General features: G+C 36.2%; 1 pseudogene; it reads right to left on the minus strand.

Annotated features, from left to right (window-relative positions):
* Positions 1-3,199: 3,199 nt before the first annotated feature.
* Positions 3,200-4,365, minus strand: LOC102023594 (annotated as a pseudogene).
* Between the last annotated feature and the right edge of the window lie 15,997 nt (positions 4,366-20,362).

A 20,362-nucleotide genomic window follows, 5' to 3' on the forward strand; every position in this document is an offset into this window, starting at 1 on the left:
GAGCTTGCCAGCACCATACCAGAAGGTAGGAAGAGACAAGGAGGGATTCTCCCACAGGTTTCAGAGTCTGAATGCCTTGTCAATGACTTGCTTTCTGATTTAGAGCCTCCAGACTGTGGATTGACATATTTGTCTTCTTTTTTTTTTTTGAATGCTCAACTTATGGTACTTTTCTAGGGAAGCCCTAGAAAATTAACACACATTCCTAATGTTTTCTTGCTTTTCAGGTATAGCTGATAAAGCAGAGACAGACAGACAGACAAACAGACAGAAGAATGCCCTGTCCATTACTGATGTAGCAATTTCTTTTTCTTTTACATCATCTCCTACTTGAAGAAAAGTATGCTACTGCAAGGCAGAAGGTCAGTAAATGAGGGGGTGTCCTCACTATATAACCAATAATAACTGACTGGCACATAAGACAAGAATGAACTTCCACAAAAATTATATTGTGGACTCATTCTCTAAGCTGAGAAAGAGTCTCTTGCTACCCTACTTCACAGAACTACTCTTTCTCCCAAAATTCAGAGACTAGATACTAAAAGCTGTCACAAACATGCTCTGAAATTCACTGAATAATAAGCCTATTCTGAGATCCCAGCTCTCAAGAATAGAGGTTTCCTGAACCTGAAACATTTTATGATAACAAAAACTTTCTTGTCCTTTATAAAAGTTCTTTCCACCTCTCTGAACAGGCACTCGGGGGAAAAAATAGCCAAGGGAAATGCAAAAATATTAATGGCAAAAAGTTAATAAGGTCTAGTCACAGCTAATAAGGTATATTCATTTAATGAGGTACATTCAGGCCAAGATGTGAATACAAATTTTATTGACCCTCTAACAATAGTCTCCTTCCAACAGACAAAGGAAAGTATTTCAATAAAGTGAATATGACGGTGAAGCCAAGCCATACATTTTAAAGTGGACCTGCCACTGTTGCAGGACAAGCTTGCATTCCATTGACATTACTGAGCGTATTGAATTATCAAGCTCACCATTTAATAATAAGAGAAAATCAAGGTTGTTGGAGCAGCCATTTCATTGGCCTTACTGCATGAGTGAAATCCATGATGCTGGCCCAAATGTTTTATTTTTCACTTTTTGCCAAAAACTTAATCAAAGCAGTTATTTCTAAATAAAATTTACTAGCTAGTAATAATTGTTTTCAAAATTTTTAGAAAAGAAAATTTTTGTGCAAATACTTCATATTTTTAGAATGCTTGCAAATTTAGGCTTACATTGAAGCCAGTAGATGAACCAACAAACACAAGAAAAAGTCCCCTTTATGGCTAAATTTTTCCATACATTCTAGGCCAGGGATTTTTTCTTTTAAAGTGAGGTTGTTCATATACATCTATTTTCTAAAGCTTGACAATATGAAATTTGTTTCTATTAAAAGTTCTAAAACAGCCATACTATAAAATCCTAAAAGTTTCAAGTAAATTATCCTTCAAGTAATATATCTTTTGAAGTACTTTTTGATGAAAGAAATAATTTGAGGTCAGTCTTCTATACACTGTAATGTTGGAAATTGAATATACTTGTTAAACCTCTCTAGTTAATAGGAGAATAAATACAGGCATAAATGATGCACTTTCACACATGACTCTGAACTGTCTCAACTATTTGGGGGAAAAAAGATGAGTATTTCTAAAGTTTCTAGATCTTTCCAAGTGCTCTGTTTTGTTTCCATTAAGAGGAACTAGAGAGCTAGTTTCTTTCTATTTATGCTTTCATTAGTATGCTTATGCAAATATTTATGGAGTGCTAGCTTTATTTGAAGTAATATGAGAGGATGTTATTATTCTATATACACAGTTATTTTTTTGCCATTAAAAAATTTTTCTTATTTTTAAAGTTTTTGTAAAGAATACCTCCCACATGGGATGAAAATACATCTGATTAAGTATAAAATATAGTTTTTATCGTACAAAAAGTTACACAAAATACAAAAACAATGATACCACCACCTTCAGCCCAGATACTTTCTGGTGGTAAAAATTCTCGGCAAAGGGTGGAGCTCAGTGCTCTGACACAGCTTGTGAACAAAGTGCTTTGGCTAAGGAGGGGCTGATCCAGTGCCAGTGGCTATAGTGAGGAGAGGGGCTGGCAACCCCCCTCCTAACACTGGGCAGAAAGGGGGTCCAAGGGGCCTTCTAAATTTCTCATGGCAGTGTCTGGAGACTCTGATCACAGTATTGGGGCATTTGTCCCAGAGTCCCTCCTTGGGTTTAGAATAGTCACAGTGGGCAAGGCTAAGAGAAGAAATCCTTATGTGATTAGTGTCAGAATTATACAGTTCTGCACCCTGGGACAAAGTCTCCAAAGCAATGCTAACACATTTGTGTGTGTCATTATGCCTACCCCCAGAGACTAGTAGCTTTCATGTGAGACGGGGAAGAAAAACACAGAAATAAAAAAATAATAGGAACTAAAGTGCTGAGAGCATCACCTTGGACTCAATTCCAAGGAGCCACATGAAAAGAAAAACAGATCCTCCCATGTAAGTAAGTTTACAACAGGAGAATACAGTGCAATAAGGCTCTAAAAATGGCTTTTAAGACCTTTGGTGGGGCATAGTTGCTACGGCTTTAAGCCAGGTTAAACTGTATTCTAAGCAAAGTCATGTCAGAGAAGTTTCCCACAGGAGAAGCACTCTCTGGAGCTGAAACCAAATTAGCCCTGGAGCATTTTTTTCTTTTTCTTTTTCCTTTTCCTGTAAGTGTACAAAACAAAGGGAAACACTGATTTTAAAAACCTCTTTTGCCTAGTCCACTAAACTGACTGTTCCATATGGCACAAGAGTTTGAAGTTTGATGTTATTCCAACAATCTGTAAGTCCCTTCAAAAAAAAAACACTGGAAGTACCATGTCCTGTGGTCATTTCTAACCCTGACTAGAGAAAATGCCTCAATTTTCAAAGAGATCTGAGAAAATGGAATGGGCCTGAATTTTTCTAGAGTGTTTTTATATCCATTCAGCAAGCACACGTACATTGCAACACTGGCACTGACTAACGACAAGTCCACACCTCCTGAGACCCAAAAACTGCCTGCTGATCACCACCTGCATGAGGGAGTCTGAGGCTTGGCAGATTCGTACCCCACTGCAGAGACTATGGAGTCTCTAAAAAAGTGAGGGTCCAGAAGAAAGGCAGAAAGAAACAAGTAGGTACAGCTGCTTCTTTTCTTCCACGCGTTCACTGTGCATTGTTATTGAGGATGCAACGATCCACCTCAGTACATGAGGGCAGTAGCATGAAGTTGAACTCAGGAGCACACATAAAGATAGGGCTATCTTGAGATCCATTGGCATCATCTAGCAGTAGAGTGGTCAGGCTCTCCAATCAGTTATCTTCAGGAATTATATTGATATAACAAGAAGGAGCTTCTAGGGTATCAGGGATGTTTAAGTCTATCCAGCTCATTTCAAAACTAGCTCAGTTGGCTATGCTGAATGTACAGCTGCTTAGACCCGACCTGCTGCCAATCACCAGGTACAGGCCAAGGATGACTTTCTTGGAGCCAGGGACACTAACACAGATCAGCAAGGAATATTCAACTCAAAGAATGTTGCTCCCCAGAATAGATGGCCTGATCTTCTGCACCCGAAGGCTCTTGCCTCACCATGACGCACATGTCCCTGAGATAATATGATTGCTTCTCATTGATGACAGCTACTGAGTGAGCACCTTGGTCTGGCAAGGTAAATGTGGCAGACCACAATGGCTGCTTTGGGGGCCACAGTGCAGGAGCATATATCTCAAAGAAGTCAGTGTGGATGGAAATGTCATCACCTTCATAGAATCCTTTTCCGTCAGTTTGAGCAGAGACAGACACGCGCCCACCAGGAATGAACATACAAGAAACTTTCTTGTACATTTAGCAGACTGGTGCCATTAAATCAGGGGTATTGATATCCACCAGGTCCATCAATCCAAAGTGTTTCTTTGTCTCCTGAATTGCCTGGCTAGGGTGATCAAGAAAATCTTTCACCTAGTAGTCTACACAACCATATTTTCCTATGTTCCCAGAGGATGTTCCCAGAGGCCCTTCAGGAAGCTCAAAGCTGAACTTGTATTTGTTTCCAGGTTTCATGATCACCATCTAATTCTCCTGTGGGGTGGTCCTGCAGGGTGAGTATGTCCTTGTAGTGCAGGCAGTCCAGGCTCTGCTTGCACTGCTGTGATCCTTGCACACACATGACCTTGGCCACTCTGCAAGCCAGGAGCCTCAGGGCTTTGACTCAAGTGACTTCACACAGCTCCACAACCACCCATCCAGCCACCTTCTCCCCACTGCTATATATCTTCTTGGGGTTGTTAAAGACCATCTTGAAAGACCTGATCTTCTTGAACATCACCATGATAGGGCTGAGTCAGCTCAGGAAGCATGAATAAAATGAAACCCCAAATCCAAGAAGGACCCTTTAGCAAAAGTTAAGATTTCACTCTTAAAGAATGAATGTGTCCTTAAGAAGGTGGGGCTTTAAAACAAACTTTAAAAGATGCCCACAAAGGAATATTTACTTTCCAAAAGATGCCTGGAAATGTTTTAAACTGCTGGCTATGACAAGAGCTTTGTAGAAGAAAAAAACATTCTTCTCTCTTTCTTTTCCTGAGGTGCTAGCGGAGTGCTCTGGGTCTCAGCAGGATGGCTGCTAGTGACTCTACCCAAAGAGGAAAGCAAACTTCCACAGTTCATTTCCTTAAATGAATATGATCTATAAGAAAAGCCTGGTATTGGGGTAGAAAAACAAAAAGGCGGTGTTCCTTTCTAAAGGAATTAATCAAACAATCTGGATAAAACTAGCAGTTAAGCACAGCCACTGGCACACATGGTAGAGTGTGAGACTGGTTCACAATTTTTCCTTTAATCCTTGTCAGGGTTTATCATGGGCAGAATATATATTGTGCCTCAGTGGCTTTGGAGTTGTCTTTGTGACTTGACTGAACCAGTGGAATGCAAACTAATGTGATTAAAGAGATGCTTTAAAAGACTTATGTCATCTTGCTTGCCCTTGTGCAATTCTGCTATCTTCATGATGAAAGCCCCAAGTAGCCACAGATCCCAGAATGAGACCTGTGGGGCACACAAACACCCGCGGTGTAATCCAGACACAAGTCTACCTAAACCTGGGGCCCATCCAGAGAGACAAAAAGAGAGAAAGATAGACATATACAGAGAAATGGAGAGAGATTTTTCTGTTGTCATTAGCCATAGAGGAGTGGAAAATAAATATTATATAGCAGAATTGCAGCAATAGCTGACTAATATGCCCCAGAGCAAAACCTTCCACATTCTGGGTCACCAGCTCACTTGAAAGTACACATTACTAATTAAAAATTCTAGTGCTGTAATTTAGATCTTGAATTTCCCCCAAAGGTCCATGTGCTGAAGGTTTGAATTCCAGCATGGTACTATACTGTTGGAAGGTGGTAGAACACTGAAGCAGAGAAACCAAGTAGGAGGTCTTTGGGTCACTGGGGAGGGGCATATCTTTAAGAGGGCATTGTGGGACCTGTCCCCCTACTCACTCTTTTGCTTCCCAGCAATGAGGTGGATCCTGCCCCACATTCCACTATATGTGCTGCGACAGGCCCAAAGCAGTGGGGCCAACCAGTCATGGACTGAAACCCCCTAAATGTGAACCAAAATAAAACTTTTCTTTTTATAAGATGACTATCTCAGGTATTTGTTACACATGACAGAAACCTGACTAACACATTCCATCTGTGGAAGTGTTTCCAACCAGTTTTTATAATTTCTCATTATTAAATATAAAGGTATAACTAAGGACCACCAGTCATTTCACAAAGCCATAAACATGAAAATGGGAGATAAGATAAACAAACAGAAAATAATATCCCAGAGAAAACAATTCAGGAAAGAGAAGTTAACAAAAAAAAAAAAAAAAGCTTAAACTGGGAATACAGCTCAATGATGGAGGACTTGCCTAGTATATGTGAAACTCTAAGTGTGATTCCCAGCACCTTAAAAAAAATAAAAATTAAAAAAGTTACTGACTATCCTGAGACATATTTGAAAGGAAAATGTAACATAAAGCAAGAATGAGATGCTCTTAAATAAGAACCAGTCATCATATTACAACATACATATGGATATTAAAAACATGTTTGTTGAAGTAAAAAGATCAGAATAGTTTGGAAAAATGATGAAAAATTTACACAGTATAAAAAAGACAACTATGAAAAATACGAGTGAAAAATAAGAAACAGAAAATCCTGACTGATAGTAGTACAAAAACATGGGAGAAAGGGTAATGGTTATTCAGTGAAATAGTCATAGGCATAGAAAACTTTTATTGATTATCAATTTTGGGGATCAACCTATAGATAAAGCATAGAAGATTTAAATATGGCTACAAAATGGGTGATAAATGTCTGACTTAATGTGAAAAAGGGATGAAAAGTGGGAATTGGAAGGGTAAAAAAGAGTAAATAGAAAGGTAGGAGTGATAAAAATCTTCATCTTGATAAATGGAGAATCAAGTAACTCATCAATGTTTTATGAAAAAGTAATGAAAGTGTACTACGTGTCTTTTACACTGTAATTGCTGTATTAGTTCATGAGAGCTGCTATAACAACTACCTTACACTTTATGGCTTAAACGACAGAAATCTATTTTCTCAAAGTTCTAGGGGATAGAATTTCAAGATTAAGGTGTTGGTAGATTTGGTTTTACTCTAAGGCCTTTTCTCCCTGACTTGCCGATGGCTGCTCTTTCACTTTGTCCTCACATGACTTTCTTCATTCTTGTTCTTTGTGTACCCAAACTCCTTATAAAGATACCAGTCATATTGGATTAGGACGCATTCTAATGACCACATTTTAATTTAAGCATCCATTTAAGGGACTTATCTCTAAATACCATCACATTCTGAAGTACTGAGGCTTAGGGCTTCAAATATGAATTTTAGGGTGGGAGGATACATTTCATACCATAGCAACCACCTGGTATTTTTCCTCCTCAGGGGTGCTGAGTATTGAGCCTAGATCTTCTCACTAAGCTACATCCTCAGCCCTTTTAATTGTTATTTTGAGATAGGGTCTCATTAAATTGCTAAATTTCCCCACACTAAATTCAAACTTGTGATCCTCCTGCCTCAGTTTCTCATAATGCTAGGATTATAAGCATGCACTACCATACTTGTCATAAATGTATCTTTCTGCACAAATGTGTTTTTAAATGTATAGAAATAGTTATATAACTATATTGAAATGAACCAGGAAGGAAAAGTAGATAGTTTGATAATATCTAAAATTGAAGTCAATAAATAATGGTAAATACATGTTATTTAGAGATATGGAGCCAACTGGAGGCTGCCAGATGCAATTGTACAAGTTATTCAAAGTACAGTCAAATATGGCAGCACTGGCTGAACACAAGAATTGTTATTAACATCGACAATTTGAAAAATTAAAAGTAGTTTGCTCTGGTGAACAGGACTAGACTTACCTTCCTAGAGACAGGCTACTATACCACTGTGTACTACTAAATTCTTAAATCATATATATTACTTTGATTATAAATATTTAAACTCCAATTTAATAAAGTAAATAAAAATATTCAGCTTTTCTTTGCCTTCTTCCTATCCCTGCTCTCTTTCCAAACTTTATTATCATTGGGCTGGAGAATTGTAGAGACTTCTAAATGTTTTCCTTCTCCTCTCACCCATCCTATAACATATCTAGAGAATTACATCTTAACTAAAAATATGGCCATGTTACTCTCCTGTTTAAAATATTTCAATCATTCTGTCATGTCTTAAAAGTTGCTCCTGAAGCTGGGAAATACTATGAGTGGTCTGTTGCTTGCTGTGCCAGTCAGTTTTGCATTACTGTAACAGAACACCTGAGATAATCAATTTAATAAGACAAAAAAATTCATTTTGGGCTCATAGTTTCAGAGGTTTTAGTCCACGGTCATTTGGCTCTGATGCACAGTACATCATGGTAAGAGTATGCAGCAGAAGAGTCCTGTTCTCCTCATAGCAGTGGAGAATCAACAGAGCAAGAAGAAAAAGGCTAGGGTCTCAATATCTCCTTCAAGGGTGTGTCCTCAATGACCTATCTTCTCACTAGGCTCCACCTCCTAAGGGCTCCACCATATTCCAATAGAATCACAGGCTAGGGATCAAGTCTTTAACACACAGGACTTTGGGGGATACACCCAAAATCACAATATTTGGCATCACTCCATCATTCTCACTTTGTGTCTCCCAAAACTAAGGTCTTCCACATTCATCATGATACATCTGTCTTTAGTATAAATACTATCTGGCTGAAATCCTATGTCCTCTACTAAACTCCAACATTCTCTCCCCTCAACCTACTTATCTTCATTACATTGACTCCTTTCTTCGCATTCTTTAGTTTAAAGTCAATGGCTTCAGATGAGCTCACTAAAGACTTGGTTTTCCTCTCTCCTTTGGTGAGCTATCCTCCTTGGTGTTGATTTTGCTCTCAAACCTCATGTAATCACAAGATAGTTGTCCTACACTTAATGGAAAAGAGCAACAGTCTATTCCCAAGTCTTACGTGTTTCATGATTTTGAGTAGCTACTGTGCATATCTTCTAGCCAATCACTGTGGCCTGGGAAATGCAATTTTCTGATTGGAAAGTCCTGATGCACATGAAAACTTATAGTCAGTGATGGAGAAAATTCTATAAGAGGCAGATAAACAGAGACTATGAAAATGGATGGTCGTTAGAAAAAAGTCAGAGAATATCAGTTACTAAAACAAACAGTGTAAAAGTGGTTTGCAAAAAAAAAAAAAAAAAAAAAACTATGGACATTGACCATGTTCACAGATTCTGTACCTTTTCACTAAGGACCCAATGCATAGTGTAGCACTTGACCAAAATTATGTGCCCAAAGTGTTTGCTGACTCAAAATTTTTTGTGAGAGGTGTTGCTTTTCCATCTAAAAGATACATTGTATGATAGAGTATACATTTTAAATACTGACATTTTAAAATTAAATCACTCAATTTATACAAATATAAGTTGTTTAAGTTATGTCTATGAAAATGAACAGGATTTTATAGCTGTATATAGATTCTAATCATACTAAATTTGCAATATAGAATTCTTTCACATTTTAATATATACTACAGTTTTGTGTTAACTGAGAAAGTCATGAAAAATCCATCCCAAAGTACTTGACATTTTGGAGCACGTTTTATTTTAGTTTTTTTTTTTTTCTAATCTTTCTTAAGAAGTGCTTGAAAACTAATGCTCTAAATCAAAATGCTGCTTCAGCAATACGTTTTACATAATTCTCAAAGTGTCAAAATAAACTCTTGGATCTCAGGATTCATATTAGAAAAAGCCTGTTCTTTAAAAAGCGCACATCTCAAATGTGAGTGTGTGCAAACTAGACTTCTTTGAGGAATTAAGATGTGCTCACAGGTATTCTATCTTAGCATCTGAGATTCCCCCAACAGCATGATGCAACTATTTCATTAGCTGCATATGGGTAACTTGACTCTTCTTGCTTTCCCTGTTCTTTGTAGAATCTATCTGGGCAGCTATTTAATGCTACCAAGCCAAATTCTTTCTTCACTTATTCCTGCCAAGTAGTACCATAATTGTCATCAAGATGTGATCATCTGTTTCATATTGCTTTAACTCACACTGAATGAAAGCACCAGTGTGAGTTGCCATTTTATTTTATCTCTTATTCTTGAAAAGTAGAAAATATATGAATGCTTTTTCTTATTCCCTTTTTAAAATTATAAGACTGAATGCATTAGCACTGTGCTATTTGACCAGAGGAAGAAAGATGAGTATACTGAAAAGGGAAGGTTTTTAAGAGATGAAATTATTTGAAGCAGGGAGAAAAGAGGACGACTTAGTAGTATATAACAGCTTACACATTCCATAACTGTTCTGGCCAATCGTCTCTATCCACTATGATCATGAAATATGACTAATCTGAATTAGAATGTGCTGCAAGTGCAAAGCACACACAGAATTTCAAGGACTACAGGAAGAAAATACAAAATAATTACTGAATAAGTTTTATATGACTATATGTTGAAATGATAGTGTTTTAAATATATGGAATTAAGTAAAATTTATTCTTAATATCAATCACACTTTTACTTTTGAAAAATGGCTACTAGAAAATTTGAAGTCCCATTTGAATTTTACATTACAATCCTGTTGACTAGTGCTGACATACAATTTACCATGCCAAGAAGTTAGAGTGTTCACGGATAAAATATAAGGACATATGAAGTCATGTTTAATATGCATTCTCAATGCAATTTTCTATTTGGAAAGGTTTCCTGGAGGACATTTTGCAGAACTCACTGATAGTTTGACACATTTCAGAATTCTAGGTTGAAATCCTTTTCAGTTATAATTTTGAAGATACTTCTCCACTGTCATCTGTTGAGAAGTCTTGCTACTCTTTTTATTCCCCACCCATTGACAATATCTGTTTCTCTCTAGCATTTTGTCTTTCTGGTAAGGGTAAGGTAGGTGATTTTTTTCAATGAAATTACTCCATATTTTTACTTATGTATGTATCTATATTCCATTTTTCTGGTAACAGTACTCTGATGTTTCTCTGTAAAATGAACTTCCTCTTAATTTTGAGTTAATGCAGTTTGGATGAAGCTCACCCATGATTCTAGAGTTGAAAATGTGACCCAGGCCCACCCAATCAGAATACTCCATTTCCTTGGACCATAAATCTGAATCAGCTCTGAGATTTTGAGTAATTATTTTAAAAAGGATGTTACAAGTCTAGGGGACTAAGTCTGCAACCACTTCTGAACACCTTTGCCAGTGTACATGGGGAGATTAGACCTGAGAAGGGAAACAACCTAAAGGAAAGCAGAGGTAAGATATAGTGAGAAATACTTTCTTACACTACTACCTGGACTTTTTCAAATTTGTAATGAATTCCATCTTTAATCATATAAATTTTAATTTAATTTTTCTCCTTCAGAACTAAGAATTCTGACTCATATAAAGTAATCAACATGATTAAGTCAACAATTTCCATTCTTATAATTTAATAAACATTCTTAGAGTTTGTATATGATCAAGTAACTTCATTGGGTGCTGATGGAGGAAAGCATAAAGTTTACTATAATTATTATTCACTCATGCATTCATTCCTCCTTCTACTCAGCAAGCATTCATTGAGATCCTTCTGTACCAATTACCACCATAGAAAAAAAATGTAAAAATTAGAAGTCACAGACATTAAGGATCTATTTTCTAAATTATTTTTGTACCTATTGCTAATAATTCTTGCTCCCCCAAGTAGCCTTGGAGTTTTCAATTCTATACAGGTCAAACCTGTTGTATAATTTCTGTTTCTTTGTTGGATCCCTCCATCATCATACTTGTATTTAGACTTGTTGCTTTCTGAGTCTGCTGTCAGCTCTTATCTGTGTCTGCCCCATCTCTAATTTAGGGGAAGTCTTTGACCTTTCTTTTGTGTTGAATTCCTATTTCCTAGGTCACTTGCCCCCTTTGTTATAAGGAAACATTATCTTGCAGTAGTATCCTGAAAAGGAATACAAAGGAGGCCAGCATTTTGAAGGTTTGCAAGCTTGGAAATCCATTCTATTTGCACAATTGACTGATAATTGACACAATTCCGAATTTTAAATTGGAGATCATTTTTAGTTATAATTTTGAAAATATTACTCTATTGTCATCTGTTGAGAAGCCACAATGCTCTTTTGATTCCTTATCTATTCCTATCCTCTATTTCTCACTCTCTGAAAGTTTCTAGAACCTTCTAATTATGTCTAGTGTCTTCAAACTTCATTATTACTTGGCTTAAAATGAAACAACCTAACCTGGAAGCTCATTTCTCTCAGTTTGAGGAAGTTTTCTTTCATGATTTCCTTGAAAAAACCCTATCAGTTTATTTACTCTCACCGAAACTCATGTTAGTTAGACACTGGACCTTCTGGATTGATCTTCAAATCTTCTAACTTCCTATGATCTGCTTCTGTATTCTTTTAAGTACTACTTCAAAGAAAACTCATCTTCATTTCTCAATGTTTCTTTCAATTTCTGTTTTAATTTCATCTATTTTTAATTTTCAAGAGCTCTTTCTTAATTTCTCATTGTTCTTTGTTTTTATAATACCTTGTTTCAAAGTAAGTCTTGTTTTAGTGATGTAATATCTTCTCCTATCTCCTCACAGATATTAATTATAATTAACCAGAAGTTTTCTATTCCCCACAATGTCTGTTTTTCCATGAATTCTTTTCATGTATTTGTTTTGGTTTTTCTGTCTTTCAGGCTGGATGTTTTCCACAAATGTCAGTGCATATTTACAAGAGAAGCTCTTAAATGTTTATGGAAATCTCTGTGAGTTTTGATGGCTGGTGGGCTTCAGTGAAACGTAATCAGGCAGAAGGCCAGCTTTTCATCAGAGGGATATTCAAGTGTCAGTATCTTTATGTCTTTTCTCTAAGACTTTCAAGTTTTTCTTCAGAAGTATCTTCCAGCTTCCTGCTGAAAAATTATAGGGGTTCCTGAAACAAGGTGGGGTAAATTCAGCCTACGTACACTTAAAAATCTGTGTTCTGTCTACATTATCCCCCAACAAATATTATGTTGAATGTCCTTAAATTCCTAAGCCTTCTGTCCAATTTTTCCATGGAATAAATTTCTTGCCAGGGTTGGGATAAAAATGTCTGGCTACATGTAATGCAGATGAAGACTAGAAGAGGAGGTGATTCTCCACAGTTTCTTATACAATACTTTAACCAATCCGTAGGCTCCCAGCTCTTCTCACTCTTTTGCTTTTCAATTGTTCTGTTTCCTGGGAACAATGGAGAAATAGAGATTGGGGGAGACTAGTGATAGTCTCCTATCTAAACTAGTTACAAGGTTTTATATTAGATTTCTTTCATATATATGTGTTATTGGTATATGTTTGTAGTACATAATGTTTCTAATCATCTTGGGAAATTGGTACACACACATTTCACATCTTAATCATTTTTAATTCCCTTTTCCTTCCCTGTTCTTTCCATCATCCCAGATCCCCTTTCCATCTTCACAAAATCTACATCCTTCCAAAGGTTAAATATCACATGGCTTTTCTTATATGAGAAACACAAAATATATTTAGATCTTTTCCCCTTCAGGTTTCATGTTTTGAGCTTAGTAACTACTGCATAAGAAAAAAAATCAAGTGCTATTTGGCTATAGATTTGAAAACCTAGAAAGGATAATATTAGGTTGTTCTTTATCTTTTACTGTTGCCCAAGCGATTATTAATCATAATTTAACCTTTTTATTGTAATTTTAATCTTCAAGTATTATCTAATTTTGACTACGTTAAAGGAACTAATGGTACAAAAGCTTTGCCAACATCTGTCTTTATTTCATGTCTATTATCTAGGAGGATATTAATATAGGCCATCATCAAATTTCAGAATTTAAATAAGCCTTCCCTATGGTGACAAGTTAAAGTATACTTCTTCCATCCAAAGGGGTTTGAGTTCAGAGTTTTATTACTTGACCTCCTTCTCATGAAACACTGACACACTATACTGTTTTTCTATCAAAATAAATATCTTCCATTTGTTGAAACTAAATGCCAAATCCTATTGTCAACAGCATGAAAAACAATCACCAAGTTCATAAATTATTCACATTTCTGCTTCTCCATAGGATTCTGACAAATAAAATGATATGCTTTACTCATATAAGACATTCTGACTTAGTTTGTATGAGAAGTTTCAACATGCAGAAAGGCAAAAAGAGGTTAATTTCTTGTTTTAAAACATAGCCCCTGAGATGAGTATGGTGACATGTGCGTATAATCCCAGTATTCTGGGAGGCTGAGAACGGAAGATAGCAACTTTGGGTCCAGCTTGGGACCACCTAGCAACTTAGAGAGATAATGTCTCATAGTAAAAAATGAAAGGGCTAGGGACGTAGCTCAATGAGAAAACCCTAGGTTCAATTGCACCCCCCTTACCACAGCCACTACCATCACATACATGTCACCTCCTATCACTGAGTTGACAGCAGGGATAAAAACTAAGCCTGGGTTTAGAAAGATGTCCTGAGAACAATGGAAGTTGAGGGTGGAAAACATTCTGTATCTTCCATGTTCCTTTTTTAAAAATCATAATGTATTACTATTTCATTTTTATTAAACAAAAGTATCTTTGAAACCAATGAAGTGTAGAATTCAACTACACAGAGAAGGTAAAAAAATATCCCTTTCTTGGCTTCAAAGTCTACAAGGTTGTAGAAAAGAACAGTATGTCCACAAATAATTATAGTACACAGAAAAGCCATAAGGCCCATGAGAATAAGTGTGAACAAAGTGTTTTAAGAGCATACAATGCAGTCATCATTTAGCTGGAGAGTACTGAACAGGCGTCATGTGAGTAAGATAGTATGGAATGTCAGGTTGGGGAGCAGCAAAGACTTCAGCTGGGCTAAATGATAGATTAAATCCTGAGGGACCATAATTTTGTGTGTGTAACTCTTTTGTGTGCCACTGTCTTCTCCTAAAGATAGGAAATCATCTGAGAAATAAGAAAACCTTTAGGTTTTTCAATTTTTTATTGCTTTTTAGGGAGCTTTATCATCTTTTCTGTTCTCTAAAGAAAAGTAGTGACTACATTTAGAAGGACACAGAGTCAAATCCTAATTCTATCACTAACTACCTAGATGATACTGGATAAGTTATTTAACTTCTCTGAGTCAATTTATATTTCAATTTTCCTGATATGAGGATAATATAAAATATTTATATTTAAGGTTATAGTAAATGAATTAATGTATACAAGTATGGAACAACTGATACCTCTTACAGCATGAAGCATAAGACTGAGAATCAAGAAATTGAACTTAGGTTTGAGTACACTACTCATAAACTGTGTGATCTACATATATTTCTTATCATCTCTAGACCCCAACTTTCCTATCTGCAAAATTAGAGGGTTGACCTACATGATCTGCATTTCTTCTAAACTGTAATATTCTAGGTGCTATAGATGACATCTTTATTTGACTTTGATACTGAACCATGCAATTGGATTAAATTGGACCAAATTGCCATCATTGAGACTCTAATACATTGAAATTTTATTAAAAGGCTGAAAATGAAAGTGATAATAATCCATTAGGCCTTGGGAGTGATCTCAAATAGACACAAAGAGAGTAGAGATAGAGCAGATCCTATTATCTTGCCTGGATGAAAGAGAAAGTAAATGGTATTAAATTCAAGTGCCAAGCTCAAAGGTTTATGATTTTATTTTTTAAAAAACTGGAAAACATGCTCTCCCTAATTTCTGTGTTAGCTATCCTAACATTTTATGATCTGAGTCTTCCTATTACAGTAAAAACTGGTCCAACTCTATAAATTTACTATGAAGATACTAACAGGATATAACAGTAAGGTTTAAAAAATACTTATTGGGTAAACTAAGTAAAGAACATAAAGAACAAAAATCTGAGATGCTACTGTGAAATGGGTGACATAACTGGGGAAGCTATATGCCCATTCTTATGTATGTTAAGAATAGTCTTCAAATACAAAATAGGTATGCAGCATAATATAAGAAATAAAGGGCATCATCATCATATTTCTGTTTCCTCAATTATTATCCCTTCTGCGAAATTTTATTTTTGCTTCTATAGAATGTAGAAAAAAAAGGGTTGATGATATTTGGAAGTGCATCAAGAAGACAAAATCATCATCTATTTTAGGTATTTCTAATATGTAACTGCAATATTGAAAGTAAGTGTACCAGTATGTATATATTTATTGTGATACTGTCCATAAATCTATACATCTATAAGAAAAAAGGAGGCTGAGAAATCTTTGGCTCATGAACCTGGGTGAATTTAAAACACTTGCATGAAGTTTAGCATAATATGATTATTTGCTTGAAATGTTTTGGAAGTGGGATATGTTCCATGTCATAAATAATTGGTTAATCAAATTTGTTTCTGCTTTTTCTTTTTTACATTATAAATTATTTGTGTATATTTATGGGGTATAGTGTGAAAATTCAGTACATGTACACAATGTACAATGATCAAATCAGGCCGTTCCTGGTTTTTCTAGTTTTGATCAGTAAAATGCATTATAATTCAGAACTAAGGGAAGTACAGTACAATGTAATTTTTAAGGCAGACCCTCAAAAGATGGTTTCTTTGTGTCATCAAGCTTTTTATAGTTAATTAAGGCATCTCTGCTTCATAGTTGTAAATATCTAGTACATACAAAAGTGTTTCAATTTTATTAAGTTGTAAAATATACTATTGTGTTTCATGTTGATAATTTATAACCAAATAGGTATTTTACAATTCTACTAGTATATATTGGATTTTTAAATTTTTAAAATTCTCATAAAGTAAAGAATATCTTTATTTTGGATTAATATCTCAAAAGCTTGACTCGAGTCATATTCCTCTATAATTTTATATTTTTCTACTGTGGAAATATATTTCCAACTACTCAAATTTTTGTATGTTTATATCATGTTGCCCTAAAACATGCCCTAGATCATAAGAACTGACTGTTAACTGGTCAAATAAATCAATAAAATATTAACTGGCCAAGCAGTTTACTCCTGGGATAAGAACTCTGTACTTGTGCTTAGTATTTTTAGGTGGATAAGTAAACTTATATGGATGCTTACGGTAGCTGGATTGCAGTAATAACCCCCAATTTGTTCACATCTTTCTGTAGACATTTGCCAGTGCAATGGTTTACATCAAGACTGTCCCCACAAAGGCCTCATGTACTTATAGGGGGACTTTCAGAAGAAGACTAGACCATAGGGCTACAATAGCTGACTGATGTGCTATTAGGAGGTGGGGCTGGATCAGAAATAGCTGGTCCCTGAGAGTGCGACCTGGAAGTGTACATCTCCTTTCCCGGCTCCTCCTTCCTCTCTCTGTTGCATGGTTGCTATTACATGAGCAGTTTTCCTTTACCCAGGCCCTGCTACCTTGCCTTTCTGCCTTTGAGCCAGTAGGCTATGGACTGAAAACACAAGGGAAAATAAACCTCTCTTCCTTTATACTGTGAGTACCAGGTGCTGTGTTCCAGCAGAAAGAAAGTGACTAAGACAATGAGCATCCGACCACTGAGACTTTTGCCTCATCCTTGTGATGTGCTTTGGCCAGTGGGATAGCAGCCAGCAAACATTATGCAAAGAAGAAAAGCACTTGCACATTAGTATTTACCCTGTTGTGCTTCACATGCTGCCATTATGTCAATAAGCAAACTCTAGCTAGCCTCTGGATGAAAGACACATGATTTAGTCATTTCCATTTTCCCAGCAAACAGGGAGCCAAACTGCACACCACACTAACGTGAGGCCCACCTAGATCTTATAGTTCCCCGCATTAGCAATCCCAGCCAAGATTTGTAGAGTCTTGCTAGCTCAGCAGACAGACCTCCTGACTTGAGAGTAATAACAAACAGTTCTTTTAAGCACTAGGTTATGGATTGGCTTGTTAGATAGCAATAAATAAAGGATACAATACATATAGGATGTAGGTAGCAGCGCAAAAACATCTTTGCCATGAACATTAATATTTCTTAACATACATCTGTTATTATATTCAAATCCTTTGTAACTGTTTTTGGTGTGGGAAACAAACTTGGATATGATCCTCTTTTTATCTCCAGGTTTACAGATATCACAAACATTTGTCAAATCAATAAATCAAAATGAGGCATAAATTAAGTACCTAGCTCAGTACTAGATGATTAGAGTAAAAGGATTTATAAGCTAAATTCCTATTTGTGTGTTTATGAAGTGATTATACTATGCTCTGTCGTAGCGTCCATGAAAAGTTCTTTTTTCTTTTAAATGCAACTGAATTCCAATGTTAACTTCATTTATGTTCTTCATTTCTCCTTCTCTCAGAAATTCTAGAAATTTGATATTCATTGGTCCTGTTTCTATTTCTATTTCTCTTTCTTTTGGGAAATATGGTAACTCTGCATTTTCTCAAATGCAATAGACTTGCAAAAGTGGTCACAAGTTATGTCATCGCCTCTGTAGATACCTATTCGTGATGTAACTTACAGATCCTTCTATGAAGAGATAGAATCTATTCTTTCCTCCATATTGACTATGGGATTGGTTTCATAACTTGCTTTAGCCAACTAGGGATTGGGACTTCTGCAGATATGACCCAACCCAACACTTGAAAAGCACTTAAAGGTTAGGGCTTGATCTCTTACTGCTTATGGAACCTTGTGATGACCATGATATGAACAAGCCTAACCTCTTCTGAATGAGGCATACTGGGCTCTGTGGACACTCTGCTAACCTTCAGACATAAAGTTGTCTAGCCAACAAGCAGGTAACCATAAATACATGAGTGAGCCCAAGTAAGGCCTACAGAAATGTCTAGTTGACCCTAGCACAAATATCATTCCAAGTACCATGAGCTAATTAAATAGTTGGTAGTTAATTAAATATTATGCTATTGAGTTTTGGGGTTGTTTGTTATCCCCTCAAAGCTATCTGATATATCATTTTTGAAAATAGTTCTGGCCTTATAATTTGCTTCATTCACTGAAATACGTCCCTTCCGTTAGAAGCCTTAAATACTGGACTGTGACTCTGCATCATCTTTCTCTGGTCATGGTGACTGGGGAGTTTCCAGATGATTGAGCGCCCCAAGTCCAGGCTCTGGATGGACGTGGAACAGTTCTCCCCACCTACTTTCATACTGATCTATAGAAGTCAGAAAGTACAGTAAGAAATAAACCTTTGCATTTAAGCCACTGAGATTTTGAGTTTTTGAAACTGGACTATTGTAAAGTAGAAATTAATACCAGAAAGTCACAGAGTTACAAGCAAAAATTTAAAATATGTAGCCATAATTTACAGGTGTAGTGGATGAGGCCAAATTAAATCTTGCCATTCCAAACATTAGAAATCCCAGCCAAAAAACTTTTTGGAGGCTAGAAAGTTGGAAATTGATGTTAACTGCAGTAAAACATTTGGTAAATATTTGATGTATATCTCCTATTTTTCCGTTTTCCAAATAGCAGTATTTACCATATTGTTTTTTAATTTCCCCCTCCAAAAGAGCACATATTGGAAAGTTTATTAATAATGCAACAATATTAGAGGTGGTACCTAACAAGAAGTGATTAGCCCATGAGGGTGGAGTGAATGGATTTGTTATCTCTGGAGTATGCTTGCTATAAAAGGGGAGGAGGGCTCTACTCTTTAAATTTCTTGTCCTCTGCCTTTCTAGATGGGATGAAGTCTTTTGCTAGATGCCAGCACCACTATTTTGGACTTTCCAGCCTCCAGAACTGTAACAAATAAATTTCTACTCTTTATAAATCAGCCAGTCTCTGGTGTTCTGTATGGTAGCACAAAATTAACTAAGATATCATAGTTACTTTGTTCCTGTTTCACCCCTGTATGTTGATTCTGTGTGTGCGTGTGTAAGTGGGGAGGGCAGATACTATGCCTTTCCAAATCTCTATAACAAGAGATGCTTTATCCAGTTTTAATATAGAGACTACTGAGCATCACAGAGATGCTAGACTTTAATATTAATGCCTTACTAAACAGACCTTTTGGGTTGTCTCACTTGGGATAGAAGTGAATGTATTTTGTATTGTAAAGACAGTGAGCTGTAAATTGATGACTAGAAGGATGGATTGCAATAATATTTGGTGTTACCTATATTTTATTTTTCTTCTGGGCAAATAGTAGACTTACACATCCTCTGCTTCTTTGAAGATAGACATAACTGTACAATTTGCTTTGGTTAATATGGAAATATTAGTAAAATTGACTCATATCATTTTTAGGAAGAATCAGTTTACCATTTCTCATCTTCCTCCTGCCTACCAAACCAGGGGGAGAGATTCAGTCATGGTATCACCCCAAGTACCCAGTTGCTGAAATGAAGCCCCCTCATTTGAACATGTAGATACGCAAAGAATGAACTTCGTTTTTTATTTTATCTTTTTGAGACAGAGTCTCATAATGCAGTTCAAGCTGGCCTTGAGCTCACTTTGTAGCCCACGCTGGTCTGGAACTCACAATGAACCTCCTTGCCTCAGCCTCCCAAGGGCTGGGATTACAGGTGTGCGCCACCACACCGGCTTTTGTTTTTTACTTTAAAGCCACTAAGATTTTTGGATTTTTGTTACTGCACCATAACCTGTTCCATCCTAACTAATGTAAAGTATTATAAAAGTGAGACCACAAAGATAATTCTAACTGGTAACTAAAAGCACCTGATAATTCCAAAAGCACTTTCAGCAAGTGATTTTAATCTGCCTTTAATTGTAACCAGTCTAGAAAAATGTTTTCAAGATTGGAAACTTCGCTTAAAA

The sequence above is a fragment of the Chinchilla lanigera genome, unplaced genomic scaffold, assembly GCF_000276665.1.
Source record: "Chinchilla lanigera isolate Chin_1 unplaced genomic scaffold, ChiLan1.0 scaffold00079, whole genome shotgun sequence".
In the NCBI taxonomy this organism is placed as follows: Eukaryota; Metazoa; Chordata; class Mammalia; order Rodentia; family Chinchillidae; genus Chinchilla; species Chinchilla lanigera.